Raw genomic sequence first — 16,467 nt, 5'->3', positions numbered from 1 at the left:
TTTCTGATTTGAAAGCCATAAAATTTACAAAACAGAAATAGACTCACAGACATAGAAAACAAACTCATGGTTACCAAGGGGGAAAGAGGGGTGAGGGATAAATTAGGAGTTTGTGATGAACCAATATACACTACTGTGTATATAAAACAGATAAACAACAAGGTCCTACTGTATAGCACAGGGAACTATATTCAATATCTTGTAATAACATATAATGGTAAAAAATCTGAAAAAGAATATACATACATAACTGAAAATCACTTTGATGTACACCCGAAACTAACACAACATTGTAACTCAACTATACTTCAACAAAAAAATTCTACCAGGGATGTCCATAAAAATATACAGTGATGAAGCTGACAGCATTCATGGAATCCTGACAACGGGGACAGCATCAAATTTTATACAGCCACTACTTACGACATCTTCCCAGTGTGCCAATGACATAGTGAAGTGTAAACCCTGAAATAATTAGATAATACGTTAAAGCAACAGTATTCAAGGGCTTGACTCTGGTGATCTTAGTTGACCCCAGAATAAATTTAAGAATACTCAGAGCACTTTTTCCTCAAAATGCAGTCCATGAACCATCTGTACTAGTATCTTGTGGTATGTTACAAAAATGTAGATTTCTGGCTCCCCCTCTCACCAATACAATCAGATCCTCTGGGGATAAGACCCAGGGCTCTCTACTTCCAATAAGTCTCCTAGGTGATCCTTATGTACACTTAGATGACCTAGAACAGGGGTGCCTCGCCAATTTTGTGCCATTGGCCCCTTGGCTCTCAGGTGAAGCCTGTAAACCAGAATGATGTTTTTAAATGCAGGGAATCAAATATACATGATTACAAATGAAACTGATTCTATTGAAAAGTAATCATCAAAATATTAAGCAAAAATAATTTTGTGATAAATAATGACGGAGTTTCATCATTCATGCATTAAATAACAAGATCTAGCACCAGATCTAATAACCACAATAATTTTCAAGACATGATGAGTATAAATGATATTTGGAGATACTTGCAGCTCCTGTAATGTGATATGATATGACTGTCTGTGATTTCTTTCTTTTTTTTTCTTATTTTAAACATTTTTATTGGAGTATAATTGCTTTACAATGGTGTGTTAGTTTCTGCTGTATAACAAAGTGAATCGGCTATACATAAACATATATCCCCATATCTCCTCCCTCTTGTGTCTCCTTCCCACCCTCCCTATCCCACCCCTCTAGGTGGTCACAAAGCACGGAGCTGATCTCCCTATGCTATGTGGCTGCTTCCCACTAGCTATCTATTTTACATTTGTAGTGTATATATGTCCATGCCACTCTCTCACTTCAGCCCAGCTTAACCTTCCCCCTCCGTGTGTCCTCAAGTCCATTCTCTATGTCTGTGTCTTTATTCCTGTCCTGCCGCTAGGTTCTTCAAAACCATTTTTTTTTACATTCCATATATATGTGTTAGCATACAATATTTATTCTCCTCTTTCTGACTTACTTCACTCGGCATGACAGTCTCTGGGTCCATCCTCCTCACTACAAATAACTCAATTTCGTTTCTTTTTACGGCTGAGTAATATTCCATTGTATATATGTGCCACATCTTTTTTATCCATTCATCTGTTGATGGACACTTAGGTTGCTTCCATGTCCTGGCTATGGTAAACAATGTTGCAGTGAATATTTTGGTACATGACTCTTTTTGAATTATAGTTTTCTCAGGGTATATGCCCAGCAGTGGGATTGCTGGGTCATATGGTAGTTCTATTTGTAGTTTTTTAAGGAACCTCCATACTGTTCTCCATAGTGGCTGTATCAATTTACATTCCCACCAGCAGTGCAAGAGGGTTCCCTTTTCTCCACACCCTCTACAGCATTTATTGTTTGTAGATTTTTTGATGATGGCCGTTATGACCGGTGTGAGGTGATTCCTCATTGTGGTTTTGATTTGCATTTCTCTAATGATTAGTGACATTGAGCATCCTTTCATGTGTTTGTTGGCAATCTGTATATCTTCTTTGGAGAAATGTCTGTTTAGGTCTTCTGCCCATTTTTGGATTGGGTTGTTTGTTGGGTTGATTTTGATATTGAGCTGCATGAGCTGCCTGCATACTTTGGAGTTTAATCTTTTGTCAGTTGCTTTGTGTGCAAATATTTTGTCCCATTCTGAGGGTTCTCTTTTCATCCTGTTTATGGTTTCCTCTGATGTGCAAAAGATTTTAAGTTTCATTAGGTCCCATTTGTTTATTTTTATTTTCATTTCTCTAAGAGGTGGGTCAAAAAGGATCTTGCTCTGATGTATGTCATAGAGTGTTCTGCCTATGTTTTTGTTCTGCCTATGTTTTCCGCTAAGAGTTTTAGAGTGTCTGGCCTTACAGTTAGGTCTTTAATGCATTTAGAGTTTATTTTTGTGTACGGTGTTATGGAGTGTTCTAATTTCATTCTTTTACATGTAGCTGTCCAGTTTTCCCAGCACCACTTATTGAAGAGGTTGTCTTTTCTCCATTGTGTATTCTTGCCTCCTTTATCAAAGATAAGATAACCATATGTGTGTGGGTTTATCTCTGGGCTTTCTATCCTGTTCCATTGATCTGTATTTCTGTTTTTGTGCCAGTACCATACTATCTTGATTACTGTAGCTTTGAAGTATTGTCTGAAGTCAGGGAGCCTGATTCCTCCAGCTCCATTTTTTTTCTCAAGATTGCTTTGGCTATTTGGGGTTCTTTGTGTTTCCATACATATTGTGAAATTTTTTGTTCTACTTCTGTGAAGAATGCCATTGGTAGTTTGATGGGGATTGCATTGAATCTGTAGATTGCTTTGGGTAGTATAGTCATTTTCACAATGTTGATTCTTCCAGTCCATGAACATGGTATATCTCTCCTCTGTGTGTATCATCTCTAATTTCTTTCATCAATGTCTTATAGTTTTCTGCATACAGGTCTTTTGTCTCCTAAGGTAGGTTTATTCCTAGGTATTTTATTCTTTTTATTGCAGTGGTAAATGGGAGTGTTTCCTTAATTTCTCTTTCAGATTTTTCATCAGTAGTGTATAGGAATGCAAGAGATTTCTGTGCATTAATTTTATATCCTGCTACCTGACCAACTTCATTGATTAGCTCTAGTAGTTTTCTCGTAGCATCTTTGGGATTCTCTATGTATAGTATCATGTCATCTGCAAACAGTGACACCTCTACTTCTTCTTTTCCAATTTGGATTCTTTTTATTTCTTTTTCTTCTCTGATTGCTGTGGCTAAAAATCTCAAAACTAGGTTGAATAACAGTGAGAGTGAGCAACCTTGTCTTGTTGCTGATCTTAGTGTAAATGGTTTCAGTTTTTCACCATTGAAAATGATGTTGGTTTTGAGTTTGTCATATATGGCCTTTATTATGTTGAGGTAAGTTCTCTCTATGTCTACTTTCTGTAGAGTTTTTATCATAAATGCGTGTTGAATTTTGTCGAAAGCTTTCCCTGCATCTATTGAGATGACCATATCGTTTTTCTCCTTCAATTTGTTAATATGGCGTATGTATCACATTGGTTGATTAGCATATATTGAAGAATCCTTGCATTCCTGGGATAAACCCCACTTGATCATGGTGTATGATCCTTTTAATGTGCTGTTGGATTCTGTTTGCTAGTATTTTGTTGAGGATTTTTGCATCTATGTTCATCAGTGATATTGGCCTGTAGTTTTCTTTCTTTGCAATGTCTTTGCCTGGTTTTGGTATCAGGGTGATGTTAGCTTCATAGAATGAATTTGGGAGTGTTCCTTCCTCTGCTATATTTTGGAAGAGTTTGAGAAGGACAGGTGTTAGTTCTTCTCTAAATATTTGATGGAATTCTCCTGTGAAACCACCTGGTCCTGGGCTTTTGTTTGTTGGCAGATTTTTAATCATGGTTTCAATTTCAGTGCTTGTGATTGGTGTGTTTATATTTTCTATTTCTTCCTGGTTCAGTCTTGGGAGGTTGTGCTTTTCTAAGAATTTGTCCATTTCTTCCAGGTTGTCCATTTTATTGGCATATAGTTGCTTGTAGTAATCTCTCATGATCTTTTGTATTTCTGCAGTGTCAGTTGTTACTTCTCCTTTTTCATTTCTAATTCTATTGATTTGAGTCTTCTCCCTTTTTTCTTTTTAACGATTTTTTTTAATGTGGACCAATTTTTAAAAGTCTTTATTGAACTTGTTACAATGTTGCTTCTGTTTTATGTATTGGTTTTTTGACACCAAGGCATGTGAGATCTTAGCTCCCTGACCAGGGTCGAACCTGCACCCCCTTCATTGGAAGGCGAAGTCTTAACCACTGGACAGCCAGGGAAGTCCCCTCCCTTTTTTTCTTGATGAGTCTGGCTAGTGGTTTATCAATTTTGTTTATCTTCTCAAAGAACCACCTTTTAGTTTTATTGATCTTAGTTATTTTTTCATTCATTTCTTTTTCATTTATTTCTAATCTGATCTTTATGATTTCTTTCCTTCGGCTAACTTTGGGCTTCTTTTGTTCTTCTTTCTCTAATTGCTTTAGATGTAAGGTTATGTTGTTTATTTGAGATGTTTCTTGTTTCTTGAGATAGAATTGTACTGCTATAAGCTTCCCTCTTAGAACTGCTTTTGCTGCATCCCATAGGTTTTAGGTCGTCGTGTTTTCACTGTTATTTGTTTCTAGGTATTTTTTGATTTCCTATTTGATTTCTTCAGTGATCTCTTGGTTAGTTAGTAGTGTATTGTTTAGCCTCCATGTGTTTGTATTTTTTCACAGATATTTTCTGTAATTGATATCTCATTTCGTAGCATTGTGTTTGGAAAATATACTTGATAAGATTTCAGTTTTCTTAAATTTACCAAGGCTTGATTTGTGACCGAAGATATGATCTATCCTAGAGAATGTTCCATGAACACTTGAGAAGAAAGTGTATTCTGTTGTTTTTGGAGGGAATGTCCTATAAATATCAATTAAGTCCAGCTTGTTTAATGTATCATTTAAAGCTTGTGTTTCCTTATTTATTTTATTTTGGATGATCTGTCCATTGGTGAAATTGGGGTGTTAATATCCCCTACCATGACTGTGTTACTGTTGATTTCCCCTTTTATGGCTGTTAGCATTTGCCTTATGTATTGAGGTGCTCCTATGTTGGATGCATAAATATTTACAATTGTTATATCTTCTTCTTGGATTGATCCCTTGATCATTATGTAGTGTCCTTCTTTGTCTCTTGTAATAGTCTGTATTTTAAAGTCTCTTTTGTCTGATATGAGAATTGCTACTCCAACTTTCTTTTGATTTCCATTTGCGTGGAATATCTTTTTCCATCCCCTCACTTTCAGTCAGTATGTGTCCCTAGGTCTGAAGTGGGTCACTTGTAGACAGCATGTATATGGGTCTTTCTTTTTAATCTATTCAGGCAGTCTGTGTCTTTTCGTTGGAGCCTTTAATCCATTTACATTTAAGGTAGTTATCGATATGTGTCTTCCTATTACTATTTTCTTAATTGTTTTGGGTTTGTAATTGTATTTGTTTTCCCTCTCTTGTGTTTCCTGCCTGGAGAAGTTCCTTTAGCACTTGTTGTAAAGGTGGTTTGGTGATGCTGAATTCTCTTAGGTTTTGCCAGTCTGTAAAGGTTTTAATTTCTCTGTCGAATCTGAATGAGATCCTTGCTGGCTAGAGTAATCTTGGTTGTAGGTGTTTCTCTTTCATCACTTTAAATATGTCCTGACACTCACTTCTGGCTTGCAGAGTTTCTGCTGAAAGATCAGCTGTTAACCTTGTGGGGATTCCCTTGTATGTTATTTGTTGTTTTTCCCTTGCTGCTTTTAATATTTTTTCTTTGTATTTAATTTTTGATAGTTTGATTAATATGTGTCTCGGTGTGTTTCTCCTTGGTTTATCCTGTATGGGGCTCTCTTTGCTTCCTGGACTTGACTATTTCCTCACATATTAGGGAAGTTTTCAACTATAATCTCTTCAAATATTTTCTCAGTCCGTTTCATTCTCTCTTTTTCCTCTGGGACCCCTATAATTTGAATGTTGCTGCATTTAACGTTGTCCCAGAGGTCTCTGAGAGTGTCCTCAATTCTTTTCATTCTTTTTTCTTTATTCTGTTCTGTGGTAGTTATTTCCACTATTTTATCTTCCAGGTCACTTATCCGTTCTTCTACCTCAGTTATTGTGCTATTGATTCCTTCTAGGGAATTTTTAATTTAATTTATTGTGTTGTTCATCACTGTTTGTTTGGTCTGTAATTCTTCTAGGCCCTTGTTAAATGTTTCTTGTATTTTCTCTGTTCTATTTCCAAGATTTTGGGTCATCTTTACTATCATTATTCTGAATTGTTTTTCAGGTAGAATGCCTGTTTCCTCTTCATTTGTTTGGTCTGGTGGGTTTTTACGTTGATTCTTCATTTGTTGTGTATTTCTCTGTCTTCTCATTTTGCTTAACTTACTGTGTTTGGGGTCTCCTTTTCACAGGCTGCAAGTTCATAGTTCCTGTTGTTTTTGTTGTCTACCCCCAATGGGTAAGGTTGGTTCATTGGGTTGTGTAGGCTTCCTGGTGGAGGCACCAGGTGCCTATGTTCTGGTGGATGAGGCTGGATCTTGTCCTTCTGGTGGGCAGGACCATGTCTGGTGGTGTTTTTTGGGGTGTCTGTGACCTGGTTACCAAAGGGGAAAGGGGGAGTTTGGGATTAACAGATACCCACTACTATATATAAAATAGGTAATCAATAAGGACTTACTGCATAGCACAGAGAACAATATTCAATATCTTTTAATAACTTATAATGAAAAAGAATCTGAAAAAGATTTTATATATATACACATATATGTTTGTATGTATCTATATATCTGTATCTATATCTATATCTATGTCTAACAGAATCACTTTGCTGTACACTTGAAACTAACACAACATTGTAAATGAACTGTACTTCAATTAAGAAAAGAATACCTGTTTAGTGAGATGATGGAATGCATGAGCTTTGGGACACTTTGCATGAACAAATGTGGGTGTGTGTACACAAACACAGACACACAGACACACAGACACACACACAACATTTTTGCTACTGTGTCTGACATGGACTGAACACAGGCTATTTAAAATCATAGTCTTGATGAGAATAAGCACAGCTAGCTAGTGTTAGCATTTAAAGATAGAGCCATATGCTTTGGCAATCAGCTAGACAGAGGATAGTTTTAAGGTTTACTAGTGAAAATATGAGTCTGTTTAAGAAATGTGACTGGCTAAATGGACCCAGCACTTTCACACTTTCTCTGTGAGATGATCTGATCTATTCCAGAACATGAACACGTAGGTGAAAGAAGGCCAAGTTCTGTAATATAGAGCATCACAGCAATAATTCTGGCCTGGAAAGGTTTCAAAGCAGGTGTTACCATTCACCCACTGAGATCATAAAAAACCCAATAAAAGATATCAGTGTTTTCCAATCTGCTACACGTGTGTTTTGAAGAAGATGTTCAATTAAAAAAATGTTTCTGTGGTCAAATAAGCTTGAGAAATTCTGCATGCTAAATATCTTCTCTCAGTAATTCACAGCATATTAGCCTTGGCTGAGAAATTTATAGGTAAGGAAACCTTTTCGGTTTTGTTTTATGCATCAGAATCTCTTGGGAGCCTTAAAGAAATACTTTAAAAATACCCACCACTCAGAGATTATGATTTAACTGGTTTATGGTGGGGTATTTAACAAAAATTTCCTCGGGTTGAAAGGCACTGGTGAACCCATCATTTTGAAAAGCTTATGTCACCATAGACCTTGCACTGGTTTCCTGAGGTGGCTGCAACTTCGTACCGTAAACTGGGTGGCTTAAAACAACAGTTCTCCCACAGTTCTGGAGGCCAGAAGTCCTCCAAAATTCAAGGTGTCAGCAGGACCATGGGCTATTCGAGGCTCTCAGAGTCTGTTCTATGCCTTTCTCCTAGTGTCTGGTGGGTCTGCAACCCTTGTGATTCCTTGGCTTATGGCCCCATCACACCAAGTTCTGCCTCCATCATCACGTGGTGCTCTCCCTGTGTATCTCTCTCCTCTTCTTCTAAGGACACCAGTCATATGGGATTAGGGCCCACCCTGCTCGATCCAGTATGACCTCATCTTAACTGGGTTACATCTGCAAAGACCCTGTTTCCCAATAAGGTCACATTCAGAGGTACCAGGGTTAACAGTTCAACATGTCATTTAACGGGGACACAAGTCGACCCCTTTCAGATCTCCTTTGGGGAGAATCCTTGGAACACACTTTGAGAAATGCTTCCCACTAGAATTTTAAATTTTGTGCAATGTAGCTTCCTGGTAAAGATGCATTATTGACACAGTCTGTTCCCTGGTAACTGAACAATTTGAACTGTGTACAGAATTGCTGGGGGAATCTGGTGCTGCAGGATGTGCTCCTGTGAAGATGATTTTGGTTTTAGAGTGGTTGATCTAAAGCCATTCTTTCTGACCTGAATGAGCTTGCCAGACAGATCATGTGTTGTGACTACACCCACTCTGGACAATAAACAGCCATCATATGTGGAGAGAAGGGTACTTACTTGGGTATCCTCAACAGTAGGCAGGCCTGGTGCCAGGTGCATATTTAAAAGAGCAAGGCCCCCAGTAGACCTTCCTGTCACAGCCCTAGGAACTGTCACCTAGGCAGAGAGGAGCCGAGCACCTGATGCTCCTGGTGTTCCAGGTAGCATTGAAGTGGAGGTTGTTTATTACCTGAAGGGCAGAGTGGTCCAGTGGAAAGACAGAACTAAGATTGCAACTCAGGCTCTGCCTCTAAGGCCTGGGCTCTGTCCAGAGCTGCACTGTATTTCTGTGAAAACAATGATGACACTCACTTTACAGGATTGCTGTGGGGATTAAATGAGATACTGTGGGTGAGAGTGCTTGTAAATGATAAATTTAGAAAAGAACAGAATCATTATGGAGGAAGATAGAACCAACTTCAATGTGGGTATTATTATCAAAGAGTGTAAAAACTGATCATCAACACTGGCTTTGGACAACATTATGGAGTCAAGTTCATGGTTGAATGCCTCCCTGCTCCCCATTCTAAGTCATTTTTCTTCTTAAATCTTACCTGCCTTTGCTAAATGCAGCTCTGTTGTTGACCTGCTGATTCTAGTTTGTGTGGTTCTGGCTGTATAAATGGAATGGCTGATTTCAACAACCCTGTTATTAGGGTCAGAGGAGGGCTCCGGTTACGAAACAGGAGGAAGCAACTCCTTCCTGTAATCAGAAGACTTAGATATTTGGCAGGGGCTGCAGAGAGGGGTGGTGGGGAGGCACCTAGTGGATGTCCTGCTTGCCCTTGGAGAGAGCTTTTTTGGCAGCCCAGCCCCCGAGGATCCTTCTGGGTTTTGATAGGATAGGTGTTAGGGAATTAAAAATGCTAGGTCCAGTCACTGCGGGGAGCATCGCCTTCTCTCACCGGTGTGGGCTTGGAGGTCAGAGGGACAGATATCCAGTGGACAGTGATATAAAAAGAGAGGGTAAAGTGTTACCTTAAAAAAAAAAACTTGAAGAAACCAAAAAGCAATTCTTGTCCTAAATGTGTCATCAACTGGTCTACTCTAGAGTCTAAATTTCCATCCCTGGCAGTCCTTTCTTTTGGGTTGAGACTCCTTGGTGCCAGGATTTCTTTCCTAAAATGAAAATATCCTTGGTGGTGTGTGTATGGATAGGTTATGTCTTAACATCTCTCAGTCCATAATATTTGGCGATAAATTTATTTATTAGCTGAAGAGCCTTGGGAACCTTGCAAACAAGTTCTAAGCCCCACAGTGCCTACCCCAGTGCAGTCCCTATAACAGATCTTTGGTAAATTTCTCCAGAATTACATTTGGATTAAAAGAGATATAGACTCATGATTCTATGAAGGAGACAAAAGGGGACAGATGGTATCAGTGTATGGAGTCCTACTTGGGGGCTTTATACTTTCGGGGAAAGAGATTCAAGAAGCTGCAAAGAGAAAGCAGTGGAGTGTCAAGGATTTGAAGACTGGAAAGATTTGTGTTTGTGTTCTAATTCTGCACTTACTCTGTGAGCACATGCAGGTCATGTTAATCTGTCTGGCCTTGGTTTTGTCAACAGTAAGTTGGGAGCACTTATACCTTAATACTTCATAGAACTGTTGTGAGAATGTAAAGATACATTGGCAGTACAGTTTCCTTATAAATGGTGGAAGGACAGACACTCGTTACTATTATTTTTATTATTATTAAAGGCAGAACATACTCAGGGCTACTATAACTAACTTCATGTTTGTTTTCAAGTGACACATGGTGATGCTGACTAGCTCTTGTGTCTGGGGAGGTATGTAAATCTGTTACATGGAAGTGTTAGCATACTCTACAGTGGGGAATCTATGTTCGCTTGGAGTCCAAGGACTGAGTTCCTTCCAAATCAGGTTGAAACTGTCTCCACAGTGCTGATCCTGAAAAGAAACACAGACAGAGATCTGTTGGAGAGACGAGACCTACTTCATCATATGGCTGTGCCCATCGAAGGGAAGCAGGCAGCCAGCCCTTTGCAGAGAATATTGAAGACAGCAAATATGGGGAGGGCATCAGATGGTGGAGACGCAGCACTACTAAGGAGAGTGCTTTGGCCAAACACCAACCTGGATGTGTCACAGCATCAGTGGCCTGAAGAAAGGGGGTCCCCGACTCAGAGGGCAGCCTGGCATGGGGCAGAAGAGAATCTGAGCACACAGAGCACTTCTTCAACCACCATTGATCTGGGTCTCTCCCAGTTCCTCAGGGTGGAGAAACCAGAGGCTGATAACAGAGCTGCCGTATGGCCTTATCATTCCTTCTAGACAGGTATGTGTTGTCCTTGAGTATAGTTTGCCTTCAGAGTTTGCATGAGTTCATTTTTGACCAATTCATTTGTTGTTTTCATAAAATCCTAAGTGAAAGAAATGTATGTTTGTGGTTCTATGTGACCCGGTTGGATGCTACTGACTATCAGACTCAAGATTCCAGAGCCTCCAAAGATGGCTAAGCCAGGTCAGGAGTCAGGAGCTTCCCTTCAAGAATGCTGTCATGGACTATTTGTAGTTTTTTAAGGAACCTCCATGCTGTTCTCCATAGTGGCTGTACCAATTCACATTCCCACCAGCAGTAGAAGAGGGTTCCCTTTTCTCCACACCCTCTCCAGCATTTATTGTTTCTAGATTTTTTGATGATGGCCATTCTGACTGGTGTGAGATGATATCTCATTGTAGTTTTGATTTGCATTTTCTCTAATGATGTTGAGCATTCTTTCATGTGTTTGTTGGCAGTCTGTATATCTTCTTTGGAGAGATGCCTATTTAAGTCTTCTGCCCATTTTTGGATTGGGTTGTTTGTTTTTTTGCTATTGAGCTGCATGAGCTGCTTATAAACTTTGGAGATTAATCCTTCGTCAGTTGCTTCATTTGCAAATATTTTCTCCCATTCTGAGGGTTGTCTTTTGGTCTTGTTTATGGTTTCCTTTGCTGTGCAAAAGCTTTTAAGTTTCATTAGGTCCCATTTGTTTATTTTTGTTTTTATTTCCATTTCTCTAGGAGGTGGGTCAAAAAGGATCTTGCTGTGATTTATGTCATAGACTGTCCTGCCTATGTTTTCCTCTGAGTTTGATAGTTTCTGGCCTTACATTTAGGTCTTTAATCCATTTTGAGCTTATTTTTGTGTATGGTGTTAGGGAGTGACCTAATCTCATACTTTTACATGTAGCTGTCCAGTTTTCCCAGCACCACTTATTGAAGAGGCTGTCCTTTCTCCACTGTACATTCCTGCCTCCTTTATCAAAGATAAGGTGACCATATGTGTGTGGGTTTATCTCTGGGCTTTCTATCCTGTTCCATTGATCTATCTTTCTGTTTTTGTGCCAGTACCATACTGTCTTGATTACTGTAGCTTTGTAGTATAGTCTGAAGTCAGGGAGCCTGATTCCTCCAGCTCCGTTTTTCGTTCTCAAGATTGCTTTGGCTATTCGGGGTCTTTTGTATTTCCATACAAATTGTGAAATTTTTTGTTCTAGTTCAGTGAAAAATGCCAGTGGTAGTTTGATAGGGCTGAACACTTATCACATGATAATGGGTGTACAAAGGGTTAAAAACACCAGGAGAAGGGAAATATTTGCTCCAGTGGAGGAACTAAGGAAGACTTCATGGAGGATGTGGCACTTGAGAAGGGTCTTAAAAAAAGAGTGTGGGATTTTTGACATACAGGGATGGGCTCAGGTGCAGAGAATGGGGTGAGGTCCACGGAAGATGGGGTGGAGGTGGGTTTGGATCGGAGATCCTGAGCAGCAGAGAGGCAGAGACTCATGTGGCATGGGGGTAGGAGTGGAATGGTGCCCAAACAGTGGGAAGAAGAAACGGGAGGGCTTGGGAGACCTGCCTTGTTGATGATTTTGTCCACTAGGGGAAGAACAGAGGTTGTAGTCTTGCCTCAGAGTGATGAGACCCATTCTCACATGCAGGGCGGAGTGATGGAGCCAGCTCTCCAAGGACAGGCATCCAGAGACTTCCTGCCTTGCTCAGTAGTCTTGTGTGTGACATGGACATGTCCCTTACCTTAACCGTATCGTCTGGGGCTCCTCTTCACATGATTTACCTACTCCCTGCTCTGCTAGTAAAATAGGGTTTGGCATTTTTCTGGAGTTGCCAGAAGGAGTGCCTTATACTTTTCAAATGCTGAGTATTATCGTATCTGCTAAGCAGATGGAGGAGAGCTTAAAGAATCTAGAGCAGCAAGAGAGGAAGAGTCCTGTGCTGGTGGTCTCGGGGACCCAGAGCTCTCATCCTTCATCTGCCACTTACTTACTACCTGTGTGACTGTTTCACCTCGCTGTGTCCTCACCTGTCAGGAGAGAAGACTGGACAGGATGGTCAGTAAGAGGGCTTCCAGTTCTGGGAGTCGAAGTTTCTATGTCCTGACTACCTGGTGGGGTGGCAAACTTGACTGCCCCAAAGCATGGCAAAGGCTGATGCTTGCCCCATGCACACTCAGGCAGGGTGGGCTTCTAGAGCCAGCTCATTCTGAAAAACAAACCAGCTAGAAGCTTGCTGGGAACAACCCAGATTGCTTGGTTAAACCTGGCACTGTGTCTGCAGGTAAAGTTTTAGGAAGGAACACCTCTCCAAACCCCAGACAGAGGAAGGAGCTAGTGCAAAGATGGAGAATGGTAAGCAGAGAGAGAAGGAAGAGAAGGTTTCGGTGGCTATCTTTGGACTTTGAGAATTAGAGGTCATCCAGCCATGTCAGTCTGACCGCTGGATCCACACATTCCAAGGCGAGCTGTCTCAACAGAGTGTGAGTCACCCTCTCTCCTTTGCATTTTCCCAATGAAAACTTCCCTCCAGGACATTCGAGTAGCGGAAATGATTGCATAATTGCACCCCTGTCTGTTGTTGCCATGCTCCCCAGCTGCTCTCACCGTTTACTCCCCCTCAATACCTGTTCACTTTCCAGGGGGAAAGGGTGTGCAAGAAAAATGTTGCTGAAGAAAGGTCACGTCCAGGGAGGGAGAGCAACGCAGTCTGCATTGAGATTGCCCCGAGATGTCCCTACCCCTGCAGGATGCTGGCTGGCCCAGAAACCAACCCCACTAATTAAATCATCCCTTGGCCCCTGGGGCGGACTAGCCTTGACCTTTGTTCCTCGCCCTTCCCCCCTTCTCCCCACAGGCCAGGATTGCAAACGTGGTCACGCCAAACGTTGGCCACGCCAAACCTCTATGAGAAAGTCCCCTTCCTGGCGTTCCCCAGCAGCTGTGTGACATATCAAGGTTACCTTGAAAGGGATGCAGAGGGGGGAGAGTCTATCCATCTATCAAGATGTGAGTCACCAGCGTGATGTCATCTGAATCTCAACCTGATTCCATTAGTTTTGACTGTGTAAGCACATAATGTACCAGAAGCAAATGGAACACGTCCAGCTGCAGAGGCATCCTCACTCAGACACAGACACCCACATGGACACACACATGCACTGACAAACACACACACACACACACACACATGCTCGCATGCATTCACTGGTCTAATATGCCCTGGTACAGATCCTATGAGTGCAACACCTGGCTGTGGAGGGGGATGGCTTTTTTGGGCAGTGTTAGTGAGGGTGACCTTCGGATGGTGATCTTTAGGCTGCATGGAATGGAAGGCAACACGAGACCTTGGCACCCCTCTCTCTTGAAAGCATGGCAGCGCTTACACAATTAGGCTTAATTATGTCCTGCTCTGCCTTCACTGAATGTGTTCCATGCAGTCTGGCTTTCTCTCCCCGTGCCTTTCACAGGCTCTTTTCCTGGTGCTCTAAACTCGACTGGCTTCCTCCTATGGTTTTTGGAAGCCAGCCATGGATGCCACCAAATGGCCAAAGGCCCACTTCCCTGGCATTATCTGGGTCCTCCCTATTCCTAGAGAAGTTTAGTCTCTGCCCACTGCCCAGTGGGTCTTTAGGGGGAATCTTTATGACTTTAAGTTCAACTCTGTTGACAGAGGCCACTAGGGCAACCGGTGTTGTGGCTGTAACAACACTGAGCTGGAGCCAGTAGATGTGGGCTTGAGACCCAGTGCTTCTCCTGGCCTCAGTTTCTTCCTCTAAAAATGGGAATAAGAAAATCTGCCCATCCTATAGAGCTGCCCAATAGATGGTTGCACAGTAGAAGACTCTAGAAGGCATGTGATCATGGTGTCAACAGAGGCCCTGGAGTTGTGAAGGGGGTGGTCCTGCCTACCTGCTTCAGAGTTGATGTGAAGGTCACAGGAGAGAAATGATGATTTACTGCCTACTGCTCCTGCTCTTGCTGATTTTCCTAGGTGCCCTTTAAGCTGCCTGGCTAGGGTATCACCCCATCATCTGCCTCTCAGTCAAATCTGTTATCTTGCCTCTCCTGCTCAACCTTGCCTTCCTGATACCTGAGACCAGAAGTTTCCAAGAGGAAAAGAGAGGTGGAGAAGCCTCCAGGGTTGGTGGCTTTGCTCGGGCCAATCTAGGAAAAGCTCACCCAATGGAAGGGCTTGAAGGAAGCAGCTTACTGAATGCGAGCCGAACTTAAGTCTAGGGTGGAAGGGACCAAGCAGGCCCCAGGAAAAATGAGTACTTCCCATGCACTGGGCCACTCAATGGACCCACCAAAGACTTGCATCCTGACATGGCCATAGTCTGTGGTTAACCAAAGCCCAGGACAGTGGGAGCAAATGAGATTCTTTTTTTTTATAATAATTTAATTGAATTTTTAAAATTAAATATTGCTTTGCCTTTGTGCTGCTTTAATTGTGCTTTAATTTTTTTAAATTTAAAAAAAATTAATTTTTTATATTAAATATTGCCTCGTGCTATGTAATATTTAGATTAAATATTGCCTTGCTTTGCTTTGAACACACCTGTTGCCTAAGCTTTTGGAGTAACAGGAAGTGACCCTCATCACAGCAGTTAATGACATGATGGCAAAAGCAGTGACTATTTAGGTGGCATGACACACTTGCTAGGGAGAACACCTCTGTAGTTATAGTGCCTGAATTTTAATCCAGACTTCACTGCTTACTAGGTACGTGACCTTGGGTACGTTAACTAGTATTTTGGATCACAGTTCCCTCATCTGTGAAAGTTAACTAATAATAGTACCTATCCCACTAGGTTCCTAAGGGACTTAAATGCTATAATGCCTGCAAAATATTCAAAAGTCCCTGGCACATCCTAGATAATCAATGAATGTTTCTTTTTACTAATTACATATTTCAAATTTTAAACATTCTAAATAATAATAATAATTCCTTATGTAAATTGGTACAGCTACTATGGAGAACAGTATGGAGGGTCCTTAAAAAACTAAAAATAGATTCTCTAACCACCTCTAGTCATGGCCACTTCTAAAACACCCAGATGAGAGAGGACCTTCAAGATGGTGGAGGAGTAAGACGTGGAGATCTTCTTCCTCACGTATACATCAAAAATGCATCTACATGTGGAACAACTCCTACAGAACACCTACTGAATGCTGGCAGAAGACTTCAGACTTCCCAAAAGGCAAGAAACTCCCCATGTACCTGGGTAGGGCAAAAGAAACAACCAAAAAAAAACCAGAGACAAAAGAATAGGGACAGGACCTGCACCTCTGGGAGGGAGCTGTGAAGGAGGAAAGTTTCCACACGCTAGGAAGCCCCTTCACTGGTGGAGACGGTGGGTGGGTGGGGACGAAGCTTTGGAGCCATGGAGGAGAGCACAGCAACAGGGGTGCAGAGGGCAAAGTGGAGAGATTCCCACAGAGAGTGTCGGTGCCGACCAGCACTCACCAGCCTGAGAAACTTGTCTGATCACCAGCCAGGGCAGGTAGCGGCTGGGAAGCTGAGGCTCCGGCTTTGGTGGTCAGATCCCAGGGAGAGGACTTTGGAGGCGTGAACACAGCCTGAAGGGGGCTAGTGCACCACAGCTAGCTGGAATGGAGTCTGGGAAAAAGTCTGGAG

This window comes from Mesoplodon bidens (assembly GCF_964165515.1).
Source record: "Mesoplodon bidens genome assembly, chromosome: 6".
Classification (NCBI taxonomy): Eukaryota; Metazoa; Chordata; class Mammalia; order Artiodactyla; family Ziphiidae; genus Mesoplodon; species Mesoplodon bidens.
This window is presented reverse-complemented; position numbering follows the sequence as displayed.